This window comes from Chiroxiphia lanceolata, chromosome 12 (genome assembly GCF_009829145.1).
Source record: "Chiroxiphia lanceolata isolate bChiLan1 chromosome 12, bChiLan1.pri, whole genome shotgun sequence".
NCBI lineage: Eukaryota > Metazoa > Chordata > Aves > Passeriformes > Pipridae > Chiroxiphia > Chiroxiphia lanceolata.
Window position 1 is genome coordinate 17,728,067 of NC_045648.1, and position 26,620 is coordinate 17,754,686.

Consider the following 26,620-nt stretch of genomic DNA (forward strand, 5'->3'; position numbering starts at 1 on the left):
TTGGAAAATGAGGCGGTTTGGGTTTTTTCTTCTGCTTTTTCCTTTGAGAAAAGGAGAAGTTATTTCCTAGGGAATTTAGGATAATGGAGTAGTGTAAAGTAAGATATGCAGGTATCCCCAGAAATGCCAAGGCAGTGGAAAGAATTCCAAAGTTTATTTAGAAGGCCAGAACACGAGGAACTTACACAAATACCTCACAGTGCTTACTGAAGCACCAGGCTCCAGGGAGAAAAGGCAGGTTCCCACCCTCTCCAGGGCCTGTTTATCCTCTCTGTTTCTCCCCTGCCTTCCCAAGGCTCTATACATGTCTTGGAGGGAAGCATGATGTGCTGCTGGGAGCAGGGATCTCAGCCTGAGCATCCAGTAGGCACATAAGCCCTCTCCCCAAGGAGCCTGCAAACCTTGGGGCTGGATGATGTGGTCAGAGGCTTTATTTAGTTCTGAGGCAGGGCTGAGCCTGAGTGGATTTTTAAAGCATGAATTTTCAGTGTTTAAACTGAGCAGGTCTTTGAACTGCTGTGGTTTCTGAGGGATGTTTCTCTTCCTCTCTGAATGCGTGTGCCATAAGCTCTCCACAAAAATCTTCCCTGCCCTCTCCCGTGTTGTTAGCTCTAATGATGTGGACAGAAACTTGCAGAAGGGTTTCCACTAAGACCCTGTGGAGTGTCTTGGATTTTCACTATTGAAAAGCCAATTTTCAGCATCAAGGTTACTTCAAAAGGCTGGTATTCCCAGGAGGGGAGGTCTCCTGTAGGGGTGTCAGCAGTGTTGGGGCTGTCCCCAGGAAAGGTGTGAGGGACAGTGGGGACTCCAGGGCCACTCTTGTCTTCAGCTGGCCCAAATGCTGTGGTTAAACAGGGTGGCTGGAAGAGCTGAGAAAGAACCAGGCTGGAGGAAGGAATGTCCCAGAGGGAGAGGTGTCCGTGGCCTCCTTTAGAAGGCTGCTTTCTTCACCTCAGCATTGCCAAGTAAAAGCCCTAAATTTCTATTCCATGCCTTACCTGGTTTCTACCTGGCTCTCTGGATTAAACCAGGTTTCTTTCCAAACATCTCACTCTGAGGGCTGACAAAACTACTAAGAGATTTTTAGTTTTAAAAATATTAATTGTTAAAAATATTAATTGTGCAAATGACTACCAAGCCAGGCAGGGAACCAGGCTGTGCCACCCAAGGGTGGCACCACGAGTGCATCTGCTGGCCTGTGGGGCAAACCTGGAAGCCACCACCATGGTCCAGCAGCTCTGCAGAGTCAAGTGGTGGGATCTCATGAGGGGTGCCTTGATGTTCTGGGCCTTTCAGTACCTGTGAGCTTTGGTGGGGGCCATCAGGGACTATTTGTCACAGGAACCTGGGCACTGTGTTAGTGAGATGGGGAGGCTTTTGAGGTTTTCTAGCAGTTGAGCCAGCTCTTCCCCATCTTAGGATGGGAGATTGTACCATGCACACACAGCTTTGGGATGTCACATCAATGTTAACAACAGGGAAGAAGGGAGAGCAGAGCTGGGTGTGCGTGGCAGTTTGTTTCTTTAGGTTTATGCACTGATACTTTCTGCTTAATTGCACCCTGACATGCACCAAGGGGCAGGGAGGGGCTTTAAAAAAAAGCTTTTTTTGAAAAAAATTACAGTCCGTGAAATACTCAGGATGGGCTGACTGCCTTTTTTAAAACTGTTATAATTACTCCTGCAAGGCTTCCAGTTCTCCTGGTCTCATTGCACTTGGAGAGAGGCAGCAGGAGTGTTTGTCCTGCTTAGCACAGAGGGGCTGGGAGGTGATCCCTGCATTGATGCTTGGAGATGGGTGAGTTGGGAGTCAGAGGGCTGGCTTGTTCCCATGAATGGGAACTAGTGGTGGACTGAGGGCTTGGAAGGGAATGGAGGCAATTTAGTGATGTATTAGGGTGTACTCAGAACAATAAAAATGTCCCTGGTGCACCCCACAGCCCCCTCCTGCCTCTGTCCTGCCTCCCATGGCTGTGGGGAATCCAGTGGTGGGTCAGGGCCATGGGAAGCCCATGTCTTGCCTGTAGAGAGGGGCTGCTCCAGGAAGTCTCTCCCAAGGCTGTTAAACACAATCCAAAATTAGCAACTCATTCGCTCGCTCTCAGCTCTGTTAGCTCTGCGAGGCTAATAGGGCTTAATAAAAAAGGTCTCTTGTCACCAAAATCAGCAAGGCTGACTCAGAGCACGCAGAGGGAGCAGACTTGCTGATGGAGGCAATGTTGATGTTGTAAGTGCTCACCCTGCCACAGCAGGGCCGTGGGACTTGCCCAGGAATCCCTGTCAGAGCCTGTGAGGGGTCCTTGGTTCCCATCTCAGTGGGTAAACCACTGGGTGAGGAGGATGAAGGCGTGAGCATCGAACCCAGCCAAGCTGTGGAGCGTTCCCAGTGCTGTGCCATGTTCCACAATTAATCACTTCCACCCACACTACACCTTTCCCCTCCCCTAGATCCTCCCTCGCCTGGTTCTGGAGTGGGGAATGGAGGCAGCTCCAGTTTTATGAATCAATCAAAGACAATGCCTGCTTTGGAGAGCTGCTGATTTAGAGAGCCCTTTGCAAGCATGTGTGCAGTATGATTTCTTATCGTAGCACAGCTCTGGATGAGCCTGCCAAGAGGAGCTGTTCCAGCTCCTGGCCACATCCTGGGGAGATGGCCTGAGTGGTCCTTTCATCTGCAAATAAAACAAACAGGAACAAAGAAGGCAATAATATTGACTTTCATTATTGATATTTCCATTTATCTCAGTAATAATTAGTATTTCTGTAGCTGGAAGGGTATAGCTCATAATCTCAGTGTTTCAGGGGAGCCTATTAATGTCATCACCAAAACCAACCAGGCATAAAGCGCTGGACAAGTGCCAAGGAGGGTGAGTGGGGTGGAGGGATGCGAATGGGGCAGGGCTGAACCTGGAGGAGAGGCAAGAGGCTGTGAAGGGGGTGCACGGATACTGCAGGGAGCAGTGGGGCAGCAGAGCTGGGGAAGGGAGACCATGAGCAGGGCCTGCTATGCCTGTGGTGGGGTGGGAGAGCTGTATGAGCTTGGTAATTGGGAGCTGGGGCTCTTGGGTCCACCATCAGCCAGCCCCTTGCTGCATCCTCTGGCACAGCTGGAGCACATCCTGCTTGTCAGCATTTGGGAGGGAAGGGCAAGACTGGAACTTCGTGCAAGTGGCCTCTAGGGGTGGAGGATGCACTGAGATGCAGTCCCAGTGCCTTCCCCGCGGCCTCCAAGCTGTGGCAGCAACCCCTCCATGTCACCAGCACACCAAGATACGTGGGAAAGCAGGGCAGGTGCTCGAGTCTGTCCCTGCCTGCCCCAGGGCACCTGTGCCGTTTATGCAAGAGCTTCCCACAGCACCCAACCTTGTTGTTTGCTGGCTCTTAATTAGTCATTCCCCATTCTCTTTTAAACCCCCTTGAGATGCTCTCTGCAGGTGCCTTGTGCCTGGCCTGGATCTCCTCTGGGATCCCGGAGGAGGTGGGGCAGAGGTTTCAGCACTGGTGCTGCTGCTCTCCTGTGTGAAAGCTCTGACGTGCAATTGCTCTGTGAATTATCCTGGGTCAGTCTGGAGGTCCGTTTCCTGCATCTGTGTTTTCAATTGTCCTATTAAGTGTGCATCCAGACCACTCCTGTGAGGGATGGTTTCCAGTGTGCAGCATCCCAAGCATTATCAATTCCACAGGAGCTGCAGGGACACACGAGCAGCAAATGCAAATGCAGGGCAGTGTTTTTATTAGGATTTAAATGAGTTTAAGACTGTTCAGAATTACAATGTGATTTGAGCCAGAAGGGGCTTATAAAACTGGTATGAGTTCATATATTATACAGTAAATGTGCCAAAGCCCATGGATCCTGCTGAGCGCTGTCCTCACTGAGGTGGGGAGAGGACCAGACAGCTGTTGGGGCTCAGCCCTGTTGCCCCAGCACGTCCCCGTGGGGGAAGGCTGTTTGGGGTGGAAGGAGGGCTGGAGTCATGGAGGTGGCTATGCAGGAAAGCTGGTCCCTCTTAACAAACCTGAGCCTGTGGTGCAGTACAGGCTGGCAGATGTGGTCTCTGGCTGAAGCATAGGGGTGCAGGGGGGGGCTTGTGGATGTGTTCTGGGGCAGGGTTGCACTGCTTCATCCATTCATCCTCCCTATATAGCTCCAATGTGTGAAAGTGGCAGGGATGCTCCAGCACTGGAGGATGCTGCTCACCAGAGAAGCAGCGTGGCTGCACCTTCTTCCTGCCTGTGTAGTGAGCCGTGGCTTCTCTGAGTGCTGGTGGAGCACTGGTGGAGCATGTGGTGACCGTTCCTTGGGCCAGACCCCACTCCAGGTTTCTGGGAGCAGCAGGCTTTCTCTAGTTGGTCTAGGATGTGCCAGCCGCAGCTTGCACCTCTCTGGTGACCTCACAGCATCTGGATCACCTGGTGGTTGTACAGGCATCACTCATAAAGGCTTTAATGGCCATTAATGTAGTCTCTGGCAGAGCAGGGCTCGGTGTGGAGATGGGTGATGTGACAGAGCTGTACCTGTGCACACAGGGATCCTGGGTCTGTGACACCTGGAAGCCACTGTGGTGGGGGTGATGGATTTCTCATCTGCTTTCTCAGACAGAACAGGAATGAAAGGGAAGTTTGAGCTATTGGCTTGGGATGTTCGTGCTTCGCCTCGTTGCGGTGCTGTGCTTTTGATCTCTGAAGGATACAGCTGAATATTTGAATGAGAAATACGTGGCTGTGCTGAAATCCTAGGCAAAATGCCTTTTGTGCCTCCCTGTCTGTTTATTTGCGTAAGAGAGTGTTTTGCTGGAGAAACACGCGAAGGAGCTCGAGGGAGAGGAGGGAAGGTGGAGGTGAGAGCACTGGGGAGCTCGCACTACAATTTCAGGACGCTTAAGAGACTCTTACTGTCGGTGGCGAGACAGCGACGTCGGAGGCAGTTCAGGCAATTGTCTGAGATAAATTGCTTCCTTTGATAGGTTTGTTGGTACCGCACTGGTTAAGTTCGTGGGTTATATATTTATTACAAAGCGCAAGAGAATTCCAGAAATACGTACAATACACATCTCTGGATCCATAGTTATCTCCCATAAATGACCTTGCAGGCATGAAATATTGTCACCGGCCTGCCTGGTGCTTCTGAGCAGCTGGATGTTTGCTCTGTAGGTCTGGGGAGTGAGAGCGCCAGGCCCCCTTTGGGGGTCCTCATACTGGGGAGCAGGGCTGGCATTGTTTGCCACAGGAGGGAGCATTCCCCTCGTTCCCAAAAAGAAAGGTTTCACTTGCTTCAGGAGGCGCTGAGGGAAGAGCCTGTGACAGGTAACATGCTACTTAAGGAAGCCGCTTTCCCCAGAGAGGGAAAATTGCTGCTGGTGCCTGTGGGAGAGGTGAAAGTGGAGGTGTGACGGGAGCAGCTCCGCTGCTTTGCCGTACTTGGAGGAGAGATGGCAAGGCAGGATGCAAAGGCACCCTGATAAAAAGACCCACTGGTGGCATTTGGATGGTGCTGGAGAGGCTCAGCTCTCCTCTCTGCAAAGAGCCCAGGCTTTGGCCCTGCTGTGCCATCCCCGTGGTGCGGATGCAGGAGTGGGGCAGCCAGGGCTGGGAGATGTGCGCTGCATCCAGCAGCCCAGATCAAAGGGACCTTGGCCTGCAGCTTCCACCAGAACGCCCTTAATGCCCAGCCCTGGAGTGGGGAGATTTACTCAAGGGACTCATTTCCTTGCCTGAACGTAAAAAAAACTGTGTCAACTTGACATTCGGGAAACTTTATTTAATACCTTTTTATTCGTTTAACAGTTTAGTTAATTGCAACGGTTTTTTGTTATTTTTACATATTTACTTTTAATTCATTCCAACTTTGCCCTTATATACTCTTTGTTCTTTAAAGCTGTTTCATTATGGGTATTTATTGCCTGTGCTGGTCCTCTGGGTGGATTGGGAATGGAGGAGGGGTACCCCAGCTGTGCCCATGTGCCAAAGCTCTGGTGACATCAGCCGGCCTCAGCAGATCAAGACAAGATATAGAATTGTTTAGGCTGGAAAATACCTCTAAGATCGAGTCCAACCACTAACCCAGCACTGCCAAGCCCACCACTAAACCATGTCCCCAAGTGCCACATCTACGTGTCTTTTAAGTAGTTCCAGGCCCGATGACTCCACCAATTCCCTGGGCAGACTGACAACCCTTTTAGCTCAAGAAATTTTCCCTGATTTCCAATCTAAACATCCCCTGGTACAACTTTATTCTCATCCTATCAACCCCCACCTGTCCATAACCTCCTGTCAGGTAGTTGTAGAGAGAATAAGGTCCCCCCTGAGCCTCCTTTCAGGCTGAATCCCCCCCACTCTGCCAGCTGCTCCTCATCAGACACGTGCTCCAGACGCTCCCCCAGCTCTGCTGCCCTTCTCTGAACATGTTCCAGCACCTCAATGTCTTTCTTGTTGTGAGGGGCCCAAAACTGGACCCAGGGTTCTAGGTGTGGCCTCACCAGTGCCCAGTGCAGGAGCACAGTCATTGTCCTGATCCTGCTGGCCACACTACTGCAGAATCTGCTTCTTGTTCTGATGGCTCTTGTTGAGAAAAGTGCACCTTCAACAGCACAGGGAGAATTTGCAGACTTGCCTCTGTTCTGATGAATTGTTTGTTTGAAAAACACCCAAAAAAAAGGAAAACGTCCCAGGGTTTCATTGTGCTGTTTTCTCTATGAAGTAATTGCTACTTTCCTTTAGAAAGAAAACTCTGGTTGAAAAGTTTTTGTTTTAAAGAACGAGGTAAATCCTTGGAAATGTCCAGGTGTAAAGCAAAATGTCATTGTGCTTGTCTATGTTTTAGATTCACCAACATTTAACAGAAAATGTTTTCTTCTCTTAAGCTAATTCTCACTGAATTGTCAAAAATATAAAAAAATAATAATTGCGGTAAGAATTACACTAGTGGTAAGTTCTTTCACAGCCTTGGCTTTTACCACAGCTAATTGTGCTCTTCCATTCCTCCTGTTCTGTGTCTTGGCTGTCTTCTCTTCACTCAGACCTTTCCCCAGGCACGGTGGGTCACTACACAGCCTGCCTATGTGACCTCCTTGGATCCAAACTCACAGCAGCCCTGGCCCTGTTATTTACTTAAGTCACCAAGTCTTGCTGGAGCTGCCTGTGCCTGGTATTATCCAGGTAGATGACCTTGAGTTCAAGCTCCCCTTTGTGTTGGGGAGCCCTGTGGCACTGATAACCCACAGCCTTTAGCACTGGCCAGCTGAGCACCAGATCCAAACCACGCTATCAGGCTTCTTGTCATGTTCCTGAGCAGGGCACACTCTGCTTGTCTCCCTGTGGGGTGTCACCCCACTGCCCAACTGGATGCTTTCAGGGCTGGGAGCAGTTTGCAATCCCTCTGCAATCTCAGCTTGCCCTCTACATGAACGCCAGCAAGGAGCAGAGCTGGGCAAAGATGTCAAGAAGCTGTTACAGCGCGTGTGGGAGCTTACATAAAAGGATCCATTTTCATTCTCCTGCCTGTCTGCTTCAGTCAAAACACAATGCCGCAGCTAAGGACGTGTTGTGTCACAGCTGACCACAGAGAGCTAATGCATGGCTGCTGTGGTTGGTGCTCCATCTCCCTGCACCACAGCTGTCCTGAGCCCCCACCGCAGCCCCCAGCGCTGCCTTCAGGCCCGGCCCCTGGGAGCCCGCAGCTCGCCCTGCTGTGAATCATGGCTCCTGCTGAATTGTAGCTCCCAGGAGTGCAAACCACAGTCCTGCTAGGCTCGTCTCACAGCCAGAGGAACGGCTCTCTCTGGTTCTCTGCCTTCCCAGCACGAGCAGGAGCAGCCCCAGGAGCTCGCTGCAGCCTACGGTGGGAGCCCAGGGAGCAGCACTCAGTCATGTCAGTAATGCCTTTCTGTTCAGTGACACGTGTGTACACATGGACACACACGTACCAGAGCGCCCTTGAGGTGTCTGGCAGCTGGTATCTTCATCTTCATTATTTAGAGGCTGTGAAGAGCATCTCTTTGCCTGTCACTCTGTGGGCATGTTGCAGGGCCACTGGGGATGACTGGGTGGCTGAGCATGGCAGGGACCTGGAGATAAGGGCAGAGGGGACAGTGGATGTTTGTGTGCTCAGACCACCTTAGTCAGGGCAGGGTGACAGCAGTGGAGCCAAACCTATGCAGTGAGCCCTTAGGTATGGGGAGGTGAGCAGTGTGTAGGGACCTGTGTTTCCTTTCCTGTTTTCCAGCACACCTTCACCCATTTTTTTGTCAAGGCTTATCTCACCTGGACCCCATCCAGTTGAGCTGGACCCTTCATCCTGGGGACACTTGGCTTTTCTCTGCTGCTGTGTTGGGTAGCAGACATGCTCTGCCCATCTGCTTGGACCTGGCAGAGGTTCACAGATATTTTGGACAAGCCTTTGCTATCATATTTCCCCCCTTCTCCCTTAAAAATCTGTTGCACCTCCTCTGGAAACTTCTGCTGAGGCTGTGCTATTGAGAGCTCTGGAGAGCAGTGGTTGTCCTGACTTACAGCAGCTTTTCTAGGAGGTGGATGTGTACAGCTCTGCCCTCCAGCAGCACTGCTCCATGATCAGGCACTGTGACAGATCATCCTCTGGCCAAGGCACCACGTCTTTGTTCTCTGTCTGCAAATTGCTCCTTACTGAGGGCTTGGCTCCATGAGCAGAGCCTGGTACAGGAACAGGCAATATGAATCCCCAAAACCTCAATGCACTGAGCAATTTTCATCAGAGGTTTTCACACCTTGCCTTTCCTCTTTCTCTTATTCCTCTCATTTCTCCTTGGTTAGAAAGACATGGAAGCAGGTCTCCTGAGCTTTGCTGGTGAGCTTGCCACCACCTCTCACCAGTGCGGGCAGAGCAGCTGATGGGGCTGTAGGGGTGCAGTGGCAGTGGAGCTGCAAATCTCTTCCCAGTGCTGGCTAGACCGAGGCAGAGGGCACCAGTCATCTCCCACCCCATCCCCCGAAATGTCACTTGCTTTTAAATGCACTGGTAGTTTAAAATAAGAATAACCTGCTCCGGGGCTTCTTAAACCGTGGAATTAAATATGGTTCTGGTCTCTAGGCAGAGTCTGACTCTTCAATTCTAAATCTGCTCAGCCAAGCGAAATATTGCAGGGGGGAAAGAAATCAATATTTCTTAGGCCCAGCACGGAGAGGAAGCTGTCTGTGTGTGGCTGCAGGCGTGCAAGTGCACACATGGGCACATGAGGCTGGGGTGGGAGGGTGCAAGAGGAATACCACTGAGAGACAAGGTGGGGAGGAGGACACAGTGCTTGCGGTGCCAGAGCTGTGTGTGCTGCTTCAGGAGAGGTGTGGGGGTGAGTCCATCCCACTCAGGTGTGTGACACCGTGGTTCTCTCCATGGGGTTCCCAGCACAGTCTTTTAGAGAAGGAAACACAGTTTTTTCGGTTTCAAGACATGTAATTTAGTGGCCAGCAAGAGCCTGTGAGCTTGTTGCAGAGCAGGTGCTCTGTGGCTGTCCTGGTTTCTGGTACCTGGTATGTGAAGCTGAGCTGTGCAGGAGATGGGAATAATCAGGGATTCTAGCTGAGTGAATGACTTTTCCCATGACCCACAGACTCCATCATTTGGAGGATGGCAGTGGTTCAGATAATGGATGGTGTGCTTTTGCTATTCACTCCGAGGACTGATCTGGATGCACCACATGCAGCACTGTGTGGCCCATGGGAGCATACCCTGGGCATGGCTGTCCTTGTCCCCAGTATTTCTCTTGCCCAGAGGACACAGGACACATGGGGAATGGCCCCTGGTATCTGCTCCAGGAGCATTGCTGAAGGTTCCCATCCTTCCCTGCAGAAGGGATGTGCTATAGCTAGGGGTCGTAGTTCAGGGGCAGGTGAAGATGCTTTTGCCAGGTCTAAGTTCTCCAGGTAGTTTCTGTCCAACCCCACTCCCTGCTGTCCCTGCCTTGCAGAGTCCCAGTGTTCTCCCTCTGTGCCACTGTGCCTCCTCTGTGGTGTGTGGTGCTGGGAGGAGGGAGCTGTGCCACTGTGCTGGGATCAGGGATGGAGGAGGATCTCTGCAGCGAGGAGGACAAATGTTACTGACCTGCTCTGGCATCTGACCAAACCACAGACACTCACCCCTCCCAAAAAGCCTCTCTGACAGCTTAATTTCTTAATTGCTGTCTGTGATCAGGATGTCAGCTCTGGCTCTCCTCCAAGATATGTCACTTCCAGCAGGCTGGTGCTCCCTACCACCTTGCTTGGTCACTATTTTCAGCTTACCTGCATAGCTGGCTGAAGAATCTCCCATCTCCATGTAGGCCACCTCTGCTGCCCTGAGGGCACCGGGGCAAGTACTGAGGGAGTTCAGATTATCTAGGAGTGCTGTTCAGGGCCCCAGCTCCAAGGCTGTCTTGTGTCTTGGCCAGAAAGCAAGGATTGGAGCTGAACTGTGTGTTCTGAGGTCCCAGGTAGAGTCCAGCACAGCACCTGGAGGAGGTAAAGTCCTCAGATGCCTGATGCTGGGCTCAGAATGGAGAACTGGAGAGTGTGGTGGGATGCCTGGGGGTGAGGGGACCCAAAGGAGAGCTGCCCTCTGTGGGGTCTGGCACTGGGCTCATGGGAATTCCCAGTGGCTCCAGCTGTGCAGTACTGTGAACATGTGCAGCAGGAGCTTACGAGCTGCAGCACAGTAAGGCTCTATATCTCAATAAACAGCACTCCAAGGCAGACCTGAAAATAAATATTTGAAGAGGAAATAGTAATCTGTCTTCTATTGTCTCTCCTTTCCTCTCTCACCCTCTCTCTCTCTCTCTCTCTCCCCCCCCCTTCTTCTGTCTTTTACATCTGACTGAACATGAGAATTTGTTGTTAAAGGGGGTTTGTTTTCATGTGGTTTTTTCCCCTCTGTTTTTTTTCCCTTTCTCTACTCTCCTAAGGAGGAAACTACGCTGTTAACAGCCCCCTACAGCAGCAAGGCTGTCTTCATGCTGAGCTTGTCCATGCCCAGGATGCTGGGTGCTTGTTTGTCTTTTCTCTGTGCTTAGTTTGTTTGCCGTGATAAAACACAAGTAGACGGCTCTTCCTTCTCCCAGGAACAGATATGATGGGATCAAGCTGCCTGAAGTCTGTAAATGTGGTTCAGCCCAACCCTACAATAGGTTTCCTCATTCTTTGCAGTGGTGCCATGAGGGATACTGTTTCTGGTCCCTGTTCTTAGTGGGAAAGGTTAAAATTGGGCCAGGAGAGGAGGCAGCTGGCCTCGTGCCTTCCTGGAAAAAGGGGTGAGGTACTGCTAAGCTGTGAATAGATGTGAGGGTGGGGGCTTGTGGAACTGCCTGTACTCCATGTCAGACAGAAGGTGGGCTACTGAGGCAGTGGATTTTCACACAGGAGTGGAAAAATCAGCCTTTTGCCTGGCACCGGCTGCCAGCGGGTCACCAGAGAGAGGGTCACCCACACAGACATGGTGTGCCCCCCATGTGTGGGGGAGCTGTCAGCAAGGCCCCCCATGGCCAAGAGCGGGTGAGAGCAGGGGTGTTGCATGCAGAAGTTGGTCGTGGAGCAGCAAATGCAGAGTCAGCCCACGGGCTGTGTGATCTCCCCCTCTGCATCTGGGGATCCGTGGGCTGGGAAGGGAGCATTGGCATCATCTAGAGCCCTCCTCCAAGCGTGAAGGGAAGTGTTAGGAGAAATCAACTGTAAAAGTAGAGGTGAAGAGTGGTAGTGAGAAGGGAATAGGGAAGAGAAAGACTCCGAAGAGGAAATGGGACTGAAAAACGCAGAGGTGGTTTAAGGATATCTGAGACGTCACAGGCAAGGGAGATGGGGTGGGGAAGATGTAACTTTGGGAGAAGTCTTCTCAGACTGACTGAAAATGTTTGCTGAGCTTCTTGGCTATATTTAGCAGGCTCTGTGCCCTTTGGAGAGTTCTTCAGGCAGATGGCAGAGGAGAGGTTTGCCAAATGGTGGAAGCCGTGTCAGGAGGGGGTGCCCAGCACTTGGGCAAAGAAGTTTAATGTCAGCTTCACCCTTTCTGCAGCAAAGCCAAACAGTTCTCTTTGCTGCCTGCTGGACAGCGCTGCCAGATGGCTAAATATTTGCTTGTAAATTAGCAGTGGGAAACAGGCAATGTAAAGCCCCAAACTGAAGAAACACGGGGCCAGATTGGACTCTTCCTCCTGCGGAGGAGGGTTTGGTAGGTCTCTGCAGAGCAGGGTTTGGTAGGTCCATTACAGGGGCAGGAAAAGGAGATCTCAAAGCCAGTGAGCCCAGGCACTGTGCTGACATCTCTCACCTCCTCACTGGCATGGTCACAGGCCATTACTCAGGTGTGTGCAGCCTCTGGGAGTGTTTGCTTTAAACCAATATGCAGAAAAAACCAGCTTTTCTCTATAGGAAAAAAAAAATGCTGCTTGTTCTGTATCTGTGCAGTATCTCACTGAATGGGATATGACTGGAATGAAATTTCCAGGCACTAATGCAATAGAAGTACTCATAATTTGTGTGTGTGCATGTGTGGGGATAGGCAGAGAACCAATCCCATGGCTCTGGGCAGCATTCCATATGGTCCTGCGCTCCTTGAGCATGAGCTCACCTGTGGAATGGCTTCGTGGCTCACTTGGGGTGTCTCTTCGTCACACCTGAGCTGGGGCTCCACGCCAGTGGGGAATTAAAGCCTGAGACATGCCAAAAGAATTCTTGTGGGGCAAGGACAGGGACCACAGGGATGTGCACAGAGACTCTGACCAAGGTAGTGCTAACCCTGCCTCGCACACGTTCTTCCAAATCGTGGGGCTGCCCAACTCCCTGCTCTCTGCACACCTCCACTCCAGAGGCATAAGGTTATTTTAAAAACAAGCAAATATTAAAATATTGGCTTCCTTTTATTTGCTGCCTGGAGTTGGAGCCTGGTGTTTCCACATTCTCCAGCCTTGCTGCACGGGGGGAGTGCTGGGCCCCTCTCCTTTCCCCTTGGTTTCTAATGAAAGCCAAGCTTCCTGTGTCTTAACGTGACTCCAGGGGCTGGGGCTTGGAGAAACTCTACCTCTGTAATGCTGGCAGTAAAATCATAAGAGCTGGCTACGCTGCTGTAAAACTTTTATTGCTTTGGGGAGAGGAACAGTGAATCCTCCCTCTCTCCCTTCTCCCCCGTCCTGCAGCTCCCCAACTCTCTCTCTGCTCCTCCTCCAGGGCTTTGAGACTTTGTGCCAGGCAGCAGAGAGCACATCCCTTTTTGCTCTGCTCCTGCTCCCCTTGATCCCCTCCCCATCCTGCATCCCTGGGGCTGGTTTGCCACCGCTCTGGCCCCGCTGTGCCCCACTGGCAGGTCTGCCCCTGCCTCCATTCTTTCCCTCAGGATGCCGTGTGGCTGCTGAGCCGTGCATCACTCTGTTTGTGGCGTGATCCAAAGGAGAAGAGCCGTAATAGCTCCCTGTGTGGTTAGGCCATCCGTGCATTTTGCATTTCATGGCGACTGGGAGCATCGTCTGCCTTCCCACAGCATCCCTTCCGTATTTATAGATCACAGCAGCATTATCCGTGTGGATGCAGATCGTGCATGACGGTTTTCTATAAATACAAATGCTCTGTAATTATCGTTAGAACTATTTAGCCCAATTCAAAGGTAGATTAAATAATGAATGTGTGTGTGATATGCCTGTCGACATCAACAAATGGAAAGAGACATCTCTGGATGCATATCTGGAGGTTTCCCTGGCGAAGGAGTTGGGGGAGGAGAGCGGGGAAGGAGCTGAGCTGTGTTGCTTCAAGTGCCTCTTTCTCAGGGGTTCAGGCAGTGCAGTGGGGACTGATGGGCACACAGCTGCACGGTGGGATCTTGGGATCTGTGAGACACCATGTCAGGGATCTGTGAGACACCATGCCAAGGGATGGACAAGGAGGACTGGCACATGCAGAAGCCACTGATATTTTCAGCTACCCATAGCCGTGCATCTTTTCCCTCCACTCGCACTACTCTCAGGAGCAGTGGGAGGTAATTTCAGCCTAGACTGCTGATGGAGAGCCACAGAAGGCATGGGATAAGGCTGCCCAAAGCCTCTGACCCTTTGTTTCCTATGGTACTTGATTCCTTCTGAGGTCATGCATGCCCTGGCATGCTTCCCTTCCTGCTGGTCTCACCCTGGCCACAGCAGAGCCCTTTGGGGACACTGGGCTCTCTCTCCTGTTTCGGCTGTGCTCCTGCCCCTGCCATCCCTTGGGAAAAGGAAGTGGGGAGCTTTAGAACATGAGGCTGGGAATAGTCCCCTGGGCAGTTCTTGCTGAGGATGGATGTGGCTTTATTAACATCCCCAAGTGTTGCAGCAGAGCAGGACTGACCTCCTTGGGAAGAGCAGTAGCACTGGCATTTCAAGGAGAGGATGGATGGATGGGAACCCCTAAACACTTTGTGTGCCCAGGGCAGGGAGTTTGCAAAGCTGATGGGAGGACAAGGTAGAGCCTTTAGTACATGAACTTGTCTCTCCCTGCCTTTTCCATCTCCCAGGTGCAGTGGAGCCTCGACTCACAGGTCACAGTCCCATTAGCTCCTGTGTGGCTGTGGTGGATCTCAGCCCTTCCCTGGTTCCCTGTCAGTGGGCTGCTCCCCTACCCTGGGGACAGCAGCATCAGGAGCATCAAGGGAAGCAGGGCTGGGAGAAAGGGCTCCATCATAGTAACTAATAACTGTGTGCTGACAAATTGAATTATACCTTTTCCAGTTGCCTGCACTATTGATCAGAGAAAAGGTTTGTATTTTTGTTAGGCTTTTTTTTTTTTTTTCCTTCTTTTTCCTTTTAAGTTACAGTTGCAATGTCCTGGGGGCTTATAATGAACTAAATAAGGTCAGGTTAGCAGAAAAATCAAATATGCTCTGGCAGCAGAAGCGTGGGCTTTTCCTGGTGACTGAGTGGAGGGGAAAGCAGCAGTAGCTCCTGCTCCTCCATGCCCTAGTGCATGGGAGTGTCCTGCCACAGTCTCCTGCTTCCTGGAGGGCTGCTTGGAAAAGAGGTGATGCAGGTGGGCTGTGCAAGTGTGACTGTGCTTGGCCTGATCCTGAGCAGTGTCACAGGAGCTGGAGGGGGGAACTGAGACCCACCGGGTTTATCTGTCACCTGCCCCAGCTTGTGCCAAACTGCACTGCCTGGGCAGCTTGATTGGCTCCTGCCCTGCCTGGGAGGCTGCCAAGGCAGGCAGGAGATTCACAGTGGGGTGCAAGGAGCCGGGATGTGGCCAGGCACAGCACTCGCCTGGTAGCTCTCTGTGGGGTCCCTGCCTGGGGAAGCTGATGGTGTTTGGTTCTTTGCTCTCGTGCCGAGATCCTGCTGTGAACTCAATTAAAGCCGTGTTGGGGAAAGAGGGAATAAATTACCCAGATGAAAAGGATGAGTAAAAAAGCCATGTGCAGAGAAATGCCAGCCCACCTTTGCAAAGCTTTATTGAACTCGGACACGTGTCACCTTGGAGGCAGAAGCTTCATGGAAAGGTGTCCCCCTTGATGTCCCCACTCCTGGGCTGAGACTGGAGCAAGACCAGGCTGTTGCAGGAGAAGCAGAGAGTTGAGGTGATCTATCAGTGCCAGGGCAGAGGTGAGGCTGGAAGTTGTGCTCAGGTGAAGATTTGCAGAGGCAGCAGTGTCTGCCTAAGAGGGGAGGGCAGCTGCAGGTCCAGCAAGTGGCTCCAGCAGCTTGTGTGTCCCATTCTCTGTTTAACCTGCTGCTCCCAAAGGGGAATCCAAGGGATGTGTAATGCCATGGCCAGCTCCACAGCCGTGGGGCGGTGCTCAGGCTTGGCCTCACGCCACCTCTCAGTGAGCAGCAGAAGCAGGGACATTCACGTCTTGTTTTTCTGTAACTCTGTTTACTAAGACCTTGATTGAAATCCTGGCTGCCCTGGGGTGGATCTGGATGCTCTCCAGAGCTGTCTGTGTGCTGGCAGAGCTGCCGCACTCCACACGGCAGGTTTTCCCACTTTGCACAAAAATCCTGTCCCTGGTGACCCGGGAGCCCCAGGCTTTGCAAGAGAAGGCTCTGCCAGGGCCAGTTCCCAGCCTGCCCTGTGTCCCCCTGCTCCAGAAGAGCTCACTTCTCTTCTGGACTTCACAGTACAAAATTCACCGATTACAGGCAACGACCAACAAGCCGTGACCACTTGTCTTAGAGTATTGGGTCTTGGTGGGAAAAGAGATCTGAGTCCCATCCTGCTCGGCATCCCCCAGAACCTGCCAAGGTGTGACCAGCAGCTGGGGACAGTCTGGGCACAGACCTGATGTCTCTGCTCTTAATTGCAACCTTCGTCCTCCCACACTGCCCTGCTTGAGAGTCCAGCCACATCAGGTACCAGATTAACATTCTTGGCACAGTGTAACTCCATCACCATTTCTATTAAACTCATTTGCTATCTAAAGGAATTAATTTTCCACTTTGTTTGCCCGTGAGGAAGAAAAAAGAAAAAGCCCTCTGAGCTAAGGCCCCAGTGGTTGAGGAGGGGGAGTGGAGTTGGGTGCCAGCATCCCCTCCTTCAGCTAGGAGGAGGGACAGCATTCCCACCATCCAGGCAAGGTGATGCCCCATCTTTATGTTTCCACCATGCTCCTGGAAGGAGGAGCTGCCCATTGCTAGCACCAAGGCTAGTGCTTGCTTTCTGAATCAAATGACACTGTTTCACCCTAGGATGAGTCTTTGAAAAATCAAATTGTCTCCTTTTCACTAGGGATATCCTTGGACTTCAGGAAGCTTGACCACCTTCCAAAAATCAGGTTTCATTGGAGTCTACAGCAAGCTCAGGGAAGGTAGAGCCAAGCTGGCTTCTCTCTGCCTGCTCCCCCATCTCCTTGTGTGTCCTGTCCTTCAGTCAGTCACTTTGCAACAGGCTCAGAAGCTGGATTCCTTCCCCTGCCTAGGGTTTGGGGCCTGTCTGTGTGTTTGGGTGCATGAGGGAGGAGGAAAACAAGGGTATGGGGGTGCCAGAGGGAGAACTGTGTGTGTAGCATGTGAGCTACATTACTTAGGTTTGTTCATCCCCTCCGGGAACTGTGGGGCTCCTGCTGAGAGCCCCTCCATGGATTATCACCTCCACTATGGGTCCCTCCTGCCTGGAAGAAGGAGGGAGATGCTCTGTAGCCCTCTGTGCCACTGCTTTCAAGGTCGGAGGCTGCTGGTAATTGATCTACGGCCTTGCTGTAAATCTGATGCCGAGGGGAACGTTCCCTGCTGCCTCTCAACAGCAGCATCCATCCTGCATGGCTCGGCCAGCCTGGTCACCAGCAAGGGAGGCTTTAATCACCCCCTGCCTCTGCCAGGCAGGATTTGGGTCTGCAGCTGGCCTTGCTGGCTCCCAGCTCTGCACGCACCCTGTGCTGCTTGTGGAAGTTCCTCCTGGAGTCACTGAACCCCTGCCATGGTCTGCAGCTTCAGGACAGGAGAGGAGAGGGACTGACATGGGATCTGGGAAGCAACGCTGGGGCCAAGTGGTGGATCTAGTGGGTTTGCATGGATCTAGTTTGGATCTAGCATGGCTTTCAGTGCCCCACAGGACCCAGTGTTTAGGGTATTCTTGCAGTAGATGGGAAATCTGGCTCCAAGGCAGTCAGAGGAGGAGTTGGAAAGCAGCTTCCCAGGGAGCCTGTGGAGCCTTGTGTTATGGGGGAAGAAGAAAAGTGGTGTTGGTGGCCACCAAATGTGGAGCACTGGGCCACCTTCCTCACCTTGTGGCCACCAGCTGGATGCCAGGCTGGTCCCCAGCTGCTGTCCCTCTGCCTGATAGACTGCCATGGTCAGAGCCATGGAGGTAGCTGCTGTTGGCCTGTGAGCTTCTGGGTGTTGTTCACAAATTGAATTGGAGCCCCTTGAAAATGACAGCCCTTTGTAACCGCTGAATGTTTCCCTTCATCATCATCATCATCATCATCATCATCATCATTTGCAGCTGAACTGCAGCTCTGTTAAGGACCATGGCAGCTTTCAGCCCAGAGTAGGGCTGCCTTCAAGCCCTCCTCACCCGCCCCACGGTGTCCCTGTCTCTTCCCATGGGATCAGCCCTGTTCCCAGGGTGTATCTTGCTTCATCTGAAGATAAACTAGCTTCCCTCCTACAAATCCTTTCTCAGTGGTTGGTACTGATGGAGAAGAAAAGTAATCAAGCTGGTGTAACCCCCCTGCTACCTGTGACTCTCTGCAAAGCCCGTTAATGAGCCAGCTCAGGTCGTGCTAATTACTGTAACCCTGGCAGGCCAGGTGAGAGCACCAGGAGTTAACTAACACTCAATTAACCCCTGGTTGCTCGCACTGATTTCCGCAGCCATCATAAAGTCAACATGGAAACAGTGACAGGCAGGAGGCAGATAAGGCTCTGTACAGCTGGAGAGGTGACAACTTTCCTGTCTGGCAAGGGAGCCGTGAAGCCAACCCACACGAGGAACCCCAGCCCACACTGCTGAGCTCTTTAGCTGCTCTTTCCTGATGACTTGGAGCACCTTGGAGCCCCTCTAAGTCAGGAGTGTTAGCTCCCAGCTGCCTCTCCATCCCTTGATGCCCCCATCCCTGGAAGCACGCAGCCGGATGGATGCAGGGAGCATCCAGCCCTGTGCAAGAGACCAGAGCAAGTGAGACAGAGAAACCAGGAGGGGTTGGGGTGGTTGGGATGGTCCTTCACCAGGAGCACAGCCTGCATCCCATTGGTCTCGGGGAGCTTTTGGCCATGGTGTATTTGATACCAGCAAACCTGCTGGCTCCCGAGACACCTTGGCTGCGGGACTGGGATGTGTGGGATTGGGGCCATCCCAGCCCCTTGCATCTCGCAGGGTGGGCACCCCACAGGCTGTGCAGGTGGGCGGGGGGGACCCTGACAATGCACTGAGCTGCTGCCCAGAATTTGCCCTGCAGTTGCTATGGTGACATTGCCATTTCTTACCTCACTGGGGGAAAGAAAGCCTCCAAACATTTAATTCTGCAGCCCACCTGGGAGCCTTTTAAACTCCCCATTCGGTGTTTGACATGTAATAATTTTTCTGCTTGTAAGATTATCCTAAAATGCTCATTCTCTTTCTCGAAATCTCAGCAGTGGAGCCTCGGAAAGAAATCAGCATAAAAAATACCAATACAAGTTTCAAATGCCAATTTGTCATTGTCACTGGGAACAGGCAGTGACAGGCACCAGGGAAGGAACCACAGCAGCACGAGTCAGGGCTGACAGCGCCGGCACAGCACAGCCACTGCTGACCGGCTCCCGTGGGAGATGCCACAGTGGAGAGCTGAGCCCAGGGATGGGAGGGGAGAGGAGGTGATGAGTGGAAGCAAGGAACTTGGAGAGGAGAGCTGGTCCTGGTCGGTAGCAGGGAGGGCTTTGATCTCCTGCCCCACATACATAGTGATGTCATTGCTCAAGAGACTCCTCAGTGCTGTAGTCATCAATGCAAAAAGGAAAATAAGATCAAACCTCACTGAAGAAACCGAATGAAGACTTGGCTCAGTTCCCCGGGTCTGAGTCGTGCTCCCCATGTGACCTGGGATCCCCCCGGATTTCCCGGATGGTGCGGGGGAGCAGAGCCCAGCCCTGCCAGGCTCCCAGCCTTGACATGCGAATAAATATAGTTAAAACTGTCAGGTGCCAGGTACCACGGTGCCAAGAGGCACTTGGGTACCACCAGGGGGACCCCATCATATGGCTGTTCATGCTTGGGTATCCGCACACCTTCCCAAGCAGATGGTCTGCTCCACAGCACTGGGATCCAGCAAGCCTGTGGAGCAATTTAATCTCCAGAAATAATTTAATATGGCTTCCTCCAGAGTACACTGTTTTGGTTTTTTTTTTCCCCTGGCCAGCCATAGAATAATTTAATCCTGCCTTCTGTGTGAAGGTCTATTTTGAGCTTGCCACCTGCAGAGTGTTTTAATCCCACAACTCACAAAGTAATTCAATCCTCTCCCTTGGTGAGTAATTTAATCCTCTAATTCCAGGGTAATTTAATCCCCTCCCTGGGGAATAATGGAATAATTTGATCCTCCATTTCCAGAGTAATATGATCCTCTACCTGAGAAGCTCAATACTTTAAACCAGCCACCTGTCTGTCTGCAGGCACTTGCCATCCCTGCAAAATGCTCCCTCCCTGGCAGGGATCTGGATATTTTCCAGTAAATCCATTCCCACGCTGGCTGGGGTAATCCACACAGGTCCAGAATGGGCAAAACCATTTGGCACTGCCTGACCTTGGGGCATTTGAGCTTGGATGTGTGTGATTGCATCATTTAAATTCCTCCTCAGCTGATTAATCTATTTGCTGATGAATTAGTTTTGATCTGGTCGGTGCCATGGTTGTTAAAGCAGGGCAGCCTTTGCCCCCGCTCTGGGGGGCTGGTGGTGTGAGGGAGGGCTCTTGTGGGCTTGTTTTGGCCCTAGTACTCAGTTCTACATACAAATATATATATATATATACAGAGAGAGAGAGAGAGAGAGAGAGAGAAAGAGAGAATATCTTCCCATCTGCCTGGAAGGGCAGTGCTGTGTCCCCTCACCCAGCAGGTCTGGCTATTGAAATGTTTTAACCCCAGGTGCCATTGGGCCAGGACCCCCTTTCACTGGGGGTATACAAGCAAGGTGCCAACATCTGAGTCTTCTGCCAAGGAGCTGGGAGCACAGCAGGGCTGTGCAGACTACCTGCTCTTGGAGCTGAGCACCCCTGCCCTGCCACAGCATCCTGGACACACTCATTGCCTCTGTCTGCACTGTCACCTCACATGGGGCCTTTGGGCATGTCACAAGCCACCTCCCAGCATAGAATTAATTCCACCTTGAGTGCAACAGAGGCTTCCTACGAGGTGGCATGAAAGAGAGATTCACGGCAGAAGTTTGGCTGGTTTACAACTCCTCCCCCTCATTTTTACTCTAGGAAAGGCTCACGGTTAATAGGAGAAAGAATTTCCTTAGCTGAGATGTTAAAAAGAGAAATACCAATAATGATAGTGTCCGTTTCCATGCAGAGAATGATCTGTGGAATATGCAGAACAGAAATATTTCCCTGTTCCTCTAAAGACTGCAACAGTTTGTACTCAGGAGAGGATTAGCATGCTAAAGAGGAAATAACACCCTTTTGTGGAAGGGGAAAGAGAGGGTGAGGTGAGGCAGTGGGGCAGGAGGGGAGACCTGGCAGAGAGGGAAGCACTGAAGGGCCACGTTGGCCCCAGGTTTGGGTTGCCAAGGCATAGATGGGATGATGCCAAAGCAGAGATGGGAAGGTGAGGCCAGGCAGCCCTGCCCACACACTGTGCAGCCCTTTGGCACAGGGTGGCCTCTCCTGCATCACCCATCACATCCCCCGGGAAAAGTGATGAGGTCGAGGCTGGGATTATTCTTATTGTTTAATCCCACTGTCAAGTTAGTGCTTAAGTCTTGGAAGCCAAAAGAGAGGCAAATGGTTTTGAGGACCAGAGCCAACTTCCATCACTCCCTGCCTGTAGCTCCTGTCTGCACTGTGTTGGAATTAACTCCCTGTTCCTACCCTGCTGCAACCCCCTGGGATGACCTCATCACCCGTCACAGCTCTCTGCAACCTCCCTCTGGGGCTGCACTGGGCTCAGAGGTGCCAATGATAATTGTCTTTCCTAGGGACAGAGAATACAAGCAAAAATCCTTGCCTGAGCTAAACAGAAATCATTGCTCGTTCCACCGCATGCTTTATATGCCCCAGAGCCCCCCGGGACTGCTAAAATTCTGCTTTTAAAACTCTGCTTTATACAAAAGTCTGTCCTGGATATGTCATCTCACATTCTAACGTGATATATTAGACAAATAATTCTTTATGTGCAAAGCGTTCCTAAGTACCTGCAGGCCAGAGGGAAGAGAGAGAGGGGCCTGAATATCTTTAAAAAATCCCATTCTAAACGTTTCCACTTCAAAGTCTCTTCTATAGATTCTGTTCCATGCCACGTCTCGTGCCCAAAAGTCAGCTCTGCTGGTGCCTTCTGGGTCGTGGTGATGCCCTGTGGCCATGCCCTGTGGGGCAGTGGTGGGCTTGTGCTGTGTCTCCCAGATGTTGTGGCCTTGTATCGGAGTGGGGGAAAAGAGCAGGGGTGAAGTCTCTCCCTTTACTCCTTGAAATGCAAGCCACTCTCTTTAACCAGTCTTGGTGTTCACTCACCTCTCTTCCCCTCTAATGAGTTGGTTTTTGTTCTCCTGTATCACGTCTGGATGCACATTGCGGGTAATTGATGGACAGGACCAGACCTCTGAAAGCTATCAACGTAGCCACTGTGAAATCACACGTCCAAATATGTTTATCTTCTCAGCTTTTTGGGCCCAAGTGCTCTTGGATACAGATTTCCGTACTTCAAGGAGGAAAGCAAATTTCCTTCGAAATGTCAGCATAGAAATGAGAGATAAAAGGGGAGACTTAAACTTTGCATTCATGGCAAAGCAGAGCAGTGTGGCTCAGAGGGAAGGAACTGGAGCTCAGCCACGGGCAGGCCTCATTTTGGGGGGTTGGTGGTCCCTTAGGGATCTGGGTGCTGCCCTGTGATGGGTGCAGCTCCCGTGGTAACTTCCAGCCAGCATTCCACCTGCTCTTCTCAGCCTGTTTTCCCCAGGAGACATCCCAGCAGTTTGGCATCTAGGTGTCTTTTGCCGCTATGAGCTGAGCCCCTGGTTTTTGGCACAGGTGAGTCCCTGGAGTCACACCACCATGTCCACCCCATGGAGGGAGGTCTCCATGCATCTTGTGTTGCTGCAGCCTGTGAGGAAGGAGCCGTGGCTGCTGCTGAGCTGCTTTGCTCTGCCAGCACTGGGACAAGGCTGTCCCGTGGCTGCTGCTCCCTGGGGTGAGTGGCAGGCAGTGGCCCCACGGCGAAGGGGTCATGTCCCTGCCCGTACACCCTGCCTGCCCTCAGCACGGCTTTTGAGTGCTCTGTGAGTAATTCTGGAGTGCAGAAATCATTCTCCACACAAGCACCTCTCTCTCTTGCACAGCAGCAGCAGATGTTAGATGTCAGATGTCAGCTGTGGGCATGGGAGGGCAGCGGGTGAGCTGCAGCCAGGGAACTGGGAGGATTTCCCCTACCAGCCAGGAGGGTGGAGAACACTCCTGCCACCTGGGTACAGCCATCCCCCCCTGACCAGACCCTGGTGGGGCTGCCCACGGCCACCACGGAGACATTTCAGGCAACCCACGAGCCCTTCTCTGTTGCAGACAGAGCAGCTTCAGTGTGCTCCCTGCATGCTGCTGATTGACAGCAAAGACGCACGACCGCACATCTTGTTTTCAGCAGTCTGGGTGTTTGTGTTGGCAGAGCCTGGCTCACGCTAACGACAGGAGCTGCCTCTCACTGTCAGCAGTGGCTCTGCCGTCGCTGAGCCTTTGCACACCCACCTCTTCCTCAGAGTTGCCAGCAGTTCTGCCAGCCTCTGCTCCTGGCACTGCTCGCATGGGCCACCCGCGGCCACAGTCCTGGCAGGCACCCGCTCTCTGCCCTCTTGCAAGCACAGGTTTTGCCCCTCTTTTGATGTAGCCCTGTTTCTCACTGTCCCCCCGCCATCATCCCTCTCCCACTGTCCTGGGGTGCTCCTCACGCACTGGGACGAAGGCTTAGTCTGCTTCCAACTGCACTCCTGAAGTCGTCTGCTTTAAATACCGACAGCGTGTGAAGTGAGGAATCCTTGTGGGTTTGCTGCAGAGCTCCTGGGGGATGATGTGGTTTGTGCTAAGCAAGAGCTGGGAGTACAGGCTGAGTGGTCCCTCTGGGCTCTCTCATCACTCTGTCTCCAAACTCCTTTTCTTGAGGAGCTCTGTGGGATGAGCCCTGCTCAGAGCAGCACTGCCCAGCCCATCAGCTGCAGCCTGTCAATCCTGCTCACACTCTCAGAAACTCTCCAGGAGCTCTGAGGCTCCACCGACTGTGGCTGTAACCCCTGGGATGGGGCTGCCTGCCCAGACTCCTGCTGCATTTCTATCTGGGCCCCATTTAGCTGTTTCCAGTGTGGAATGGAGGTGCTGGATGAGAGCTGGACCTACTGAGCTGCAGCCACTGTCCCACCCCGTGTGAAGAGTGCAGGTTCCCAGTCCTGCCTTGGCTCCTGGCTATGCAGCCCCATGTCCATCCCTTGCAGTGCCCTGTCCTTCTGTTGCACTGTCACCAGGAGACTCCCACCACAGGGCCAGAGAGCCTGCAGACTGCCACCAGGACTCAGCTTTGCCCACTGCTGCCATGCAGGGACCTGACAGCAGCGCAGTGCGAGAGGCTTGTGCCTCTGCCTTGGGATGACAGATGCTGCCATGCCACGGCGAAGCTTTCAGGCTCTGCCTGAGAGTGGTCAGGAGAGGAAGAAGCTCTTTCTGGCATTGCCAGAGAAGGGAGGTGAGGAGAAGGAGGAGGGCAGGCTGGAGCAGGGGTGCATCTGGGGACACGGGCTCAGGAGCAGGGCTGCGGGGAGGGGAGAGCAAGGTCTGCACGCTGCAGTGAGCCCGGGTGACACGGGAGAGGAGCCTGGACCGATGTCTGTGTGTGTGCAAAGGTCATATGTTCATTGCATTCGCCTGACAACATGTCCATATCACAGAATCACCTCTGAGGACCTCAAAATCACCCTCCCTGCCCCAGGGACAGCAGATAATAATGAGACATCTGTAGATGCTAAATGACTCAAATGAGAGCTTGGTTGCCAGCCTACTCCTCTCCTCCTTTCCTACAAGCACTAAAAAAATCCGAAGGGAGTTTTGCAGCTCCAAATCCAGCTCCAAGCCCATTCTCAGCCTGCCAGCAGAGTATTAGTTTAGGGCTCTTGGTCTCCAAAGGCCAGGGCTGCAGGAGGAAACTTTGAGCCATGCCTGAGACCTCTCAGTAGCCCCAATGCACCTTTTGGTTCTGTCATCAGAAATGCACCAAAAAATGCTCCTCTTTGATGGAAAAATGTAAATAGAAATAGACTTCTGGAAATATTTCTGCAGAAGTGAGGACAAGCCACATTTCATCCCACTCCCACCTCCCTGGAGCCCTGGAAGCCTCCTGTGGTGCCAGAGCAGCTCTTGCACATGTAGCCCCTCTTGGGAGGTGTGTACCCACCTCTCTAGCAAATGCAATTACCACAGTGTGAAGCACGAACTTGTCTTCTCCGTGTGTGACTCTGGGCTGTATCACAGATTAAAAGATTTGTCTTTCCCCTTTATCCAGCAGGTGGGTCTCTGGTGGCTATTTCAATACCATTCCTCATGTGGGCTCTGGGACATCTGTGCTGAGGTTCTCAGTAAACTCAATTACACCATGGTAATAGCATGGTATTGACTCAGGAGCCTCAGCAGCACAGGACTCTTGGCGTTTATTAGTTGTTTAATTACGTGGCACATCAGGCCAAAATAATGTCATTAGCTAATTAGCCCGTGTTGGGGGTATTTGTAATTTTTGTTAAATGAATGTTAACATCAGTGAAAGGTGCCAGCTGGTAGCCCAGGAGTTGGGGCTCCTTTAGTGCACAGAGCAGGTGGAGGCTGACCCCAGCCTAGATGCTCCTTCACACCATCCCTCTGTGGCATCTTCATGGGTTTGGGTGAGCTACAAATAACAGCACCTACTCACAACACACCCCAGCACCCTCCAAAGAGCTTCCTGTGGGCACGGCTGGGCCAAGCCCACGGCCAGGGTTTATTCAATAGCAGCGTTTTCAGGATTTGAGGAGTAGTGCTGTGGTATTAGAAAGGACTGTCACGCAGCTCAGCCTGGACAGTGACCACACGCTGCCGGAGCCACCGTAAGTTACCTGCCCCCGTGTCTGACACTGGCACCATCACGCACCACTGAACACATAGAGAAAGGAAAATAAGTGTTTGAATGCCAGTGGCATGTACTGCAGTTGTAACCCACCAGAGGGGGTGACAGCAGCACAGCTGTAGGGCTGAACTGTCTAGTTGCACACCCGGCGCTGTTCCCACTGCCTGTTTGGTCCAGGAATTCACCCAGTTGCTCAGTGATGCTTTATCTTCCTCTCTGTGAGGGGCTGGGGAGGCAGAGCCCACGTGTCCCATGCAGGAGGCACTGCCAGGACTGCCAGCACACACACCATCCCCATACCTGTGTGCAGGCAGCACTGCCTCCCTTCCCAGACTCCAGTATGGACACTTCTGGACTGGGGCTGTGGGCTAGGGATCAGTCTGCAACAGGATACTCTCCTCCTTTCACCCTGGTGATGGTGCACAAAGTAGCAACATCCCAGTGGCTCACCTGGAGATGGATGCAGGCTGCTGGCATGGAGATGGGGTGTGTAAATCCTGTGGGATAAGTCTCATGGGATTAGATCTACAAGGCAGCTCTAGCTGTCTCACTGTGGTTTCAGTGGCTTTTCTCTGGAGGAGGCAGCATTGCCATGTGGGAGCACTGTGGGTAGGATGCTGCAGGATGTCCATCAGGGATGTTGTTATAATTAGTGTGTCTTGGCTGCTCTATCCCACCAGCACCAAAGATTTTCAGTACAATGGCTCCTGACTTATACTGGTCCTTCTACTGGCTGCTTTGGGCCTGCAATTCCCAGTGTTGTGTTGGCCCACAAGCTTCTTACCATTGTTTAACCCAAGCAGGTCAGCTCTGGGCTTTACAAAATACATTTGATGTTCCTAAGGATTCCTTAAAGTCTTTCAGTCTGGCTGGGTCCATTCCAAACTCCGAAAAATTGCAGATG

At 52.2% G+C, this 26,620-nt stretch overlaps 1 protein-coding gene across 3 annotated transcripts in view; it reads left to right on the forward strand.

Moving 5' to 3' along the window:
* Positions 1-26,620, forward strand: part of LINGO1 (leucine rich repeat and Ig domain containing 1) — a 154,881-nt gene that overhangs the window by 96,715 nt on the left and 31,546 nt on the right. The gene's annotated exons all lie outside the window — the stretch shown is intronic.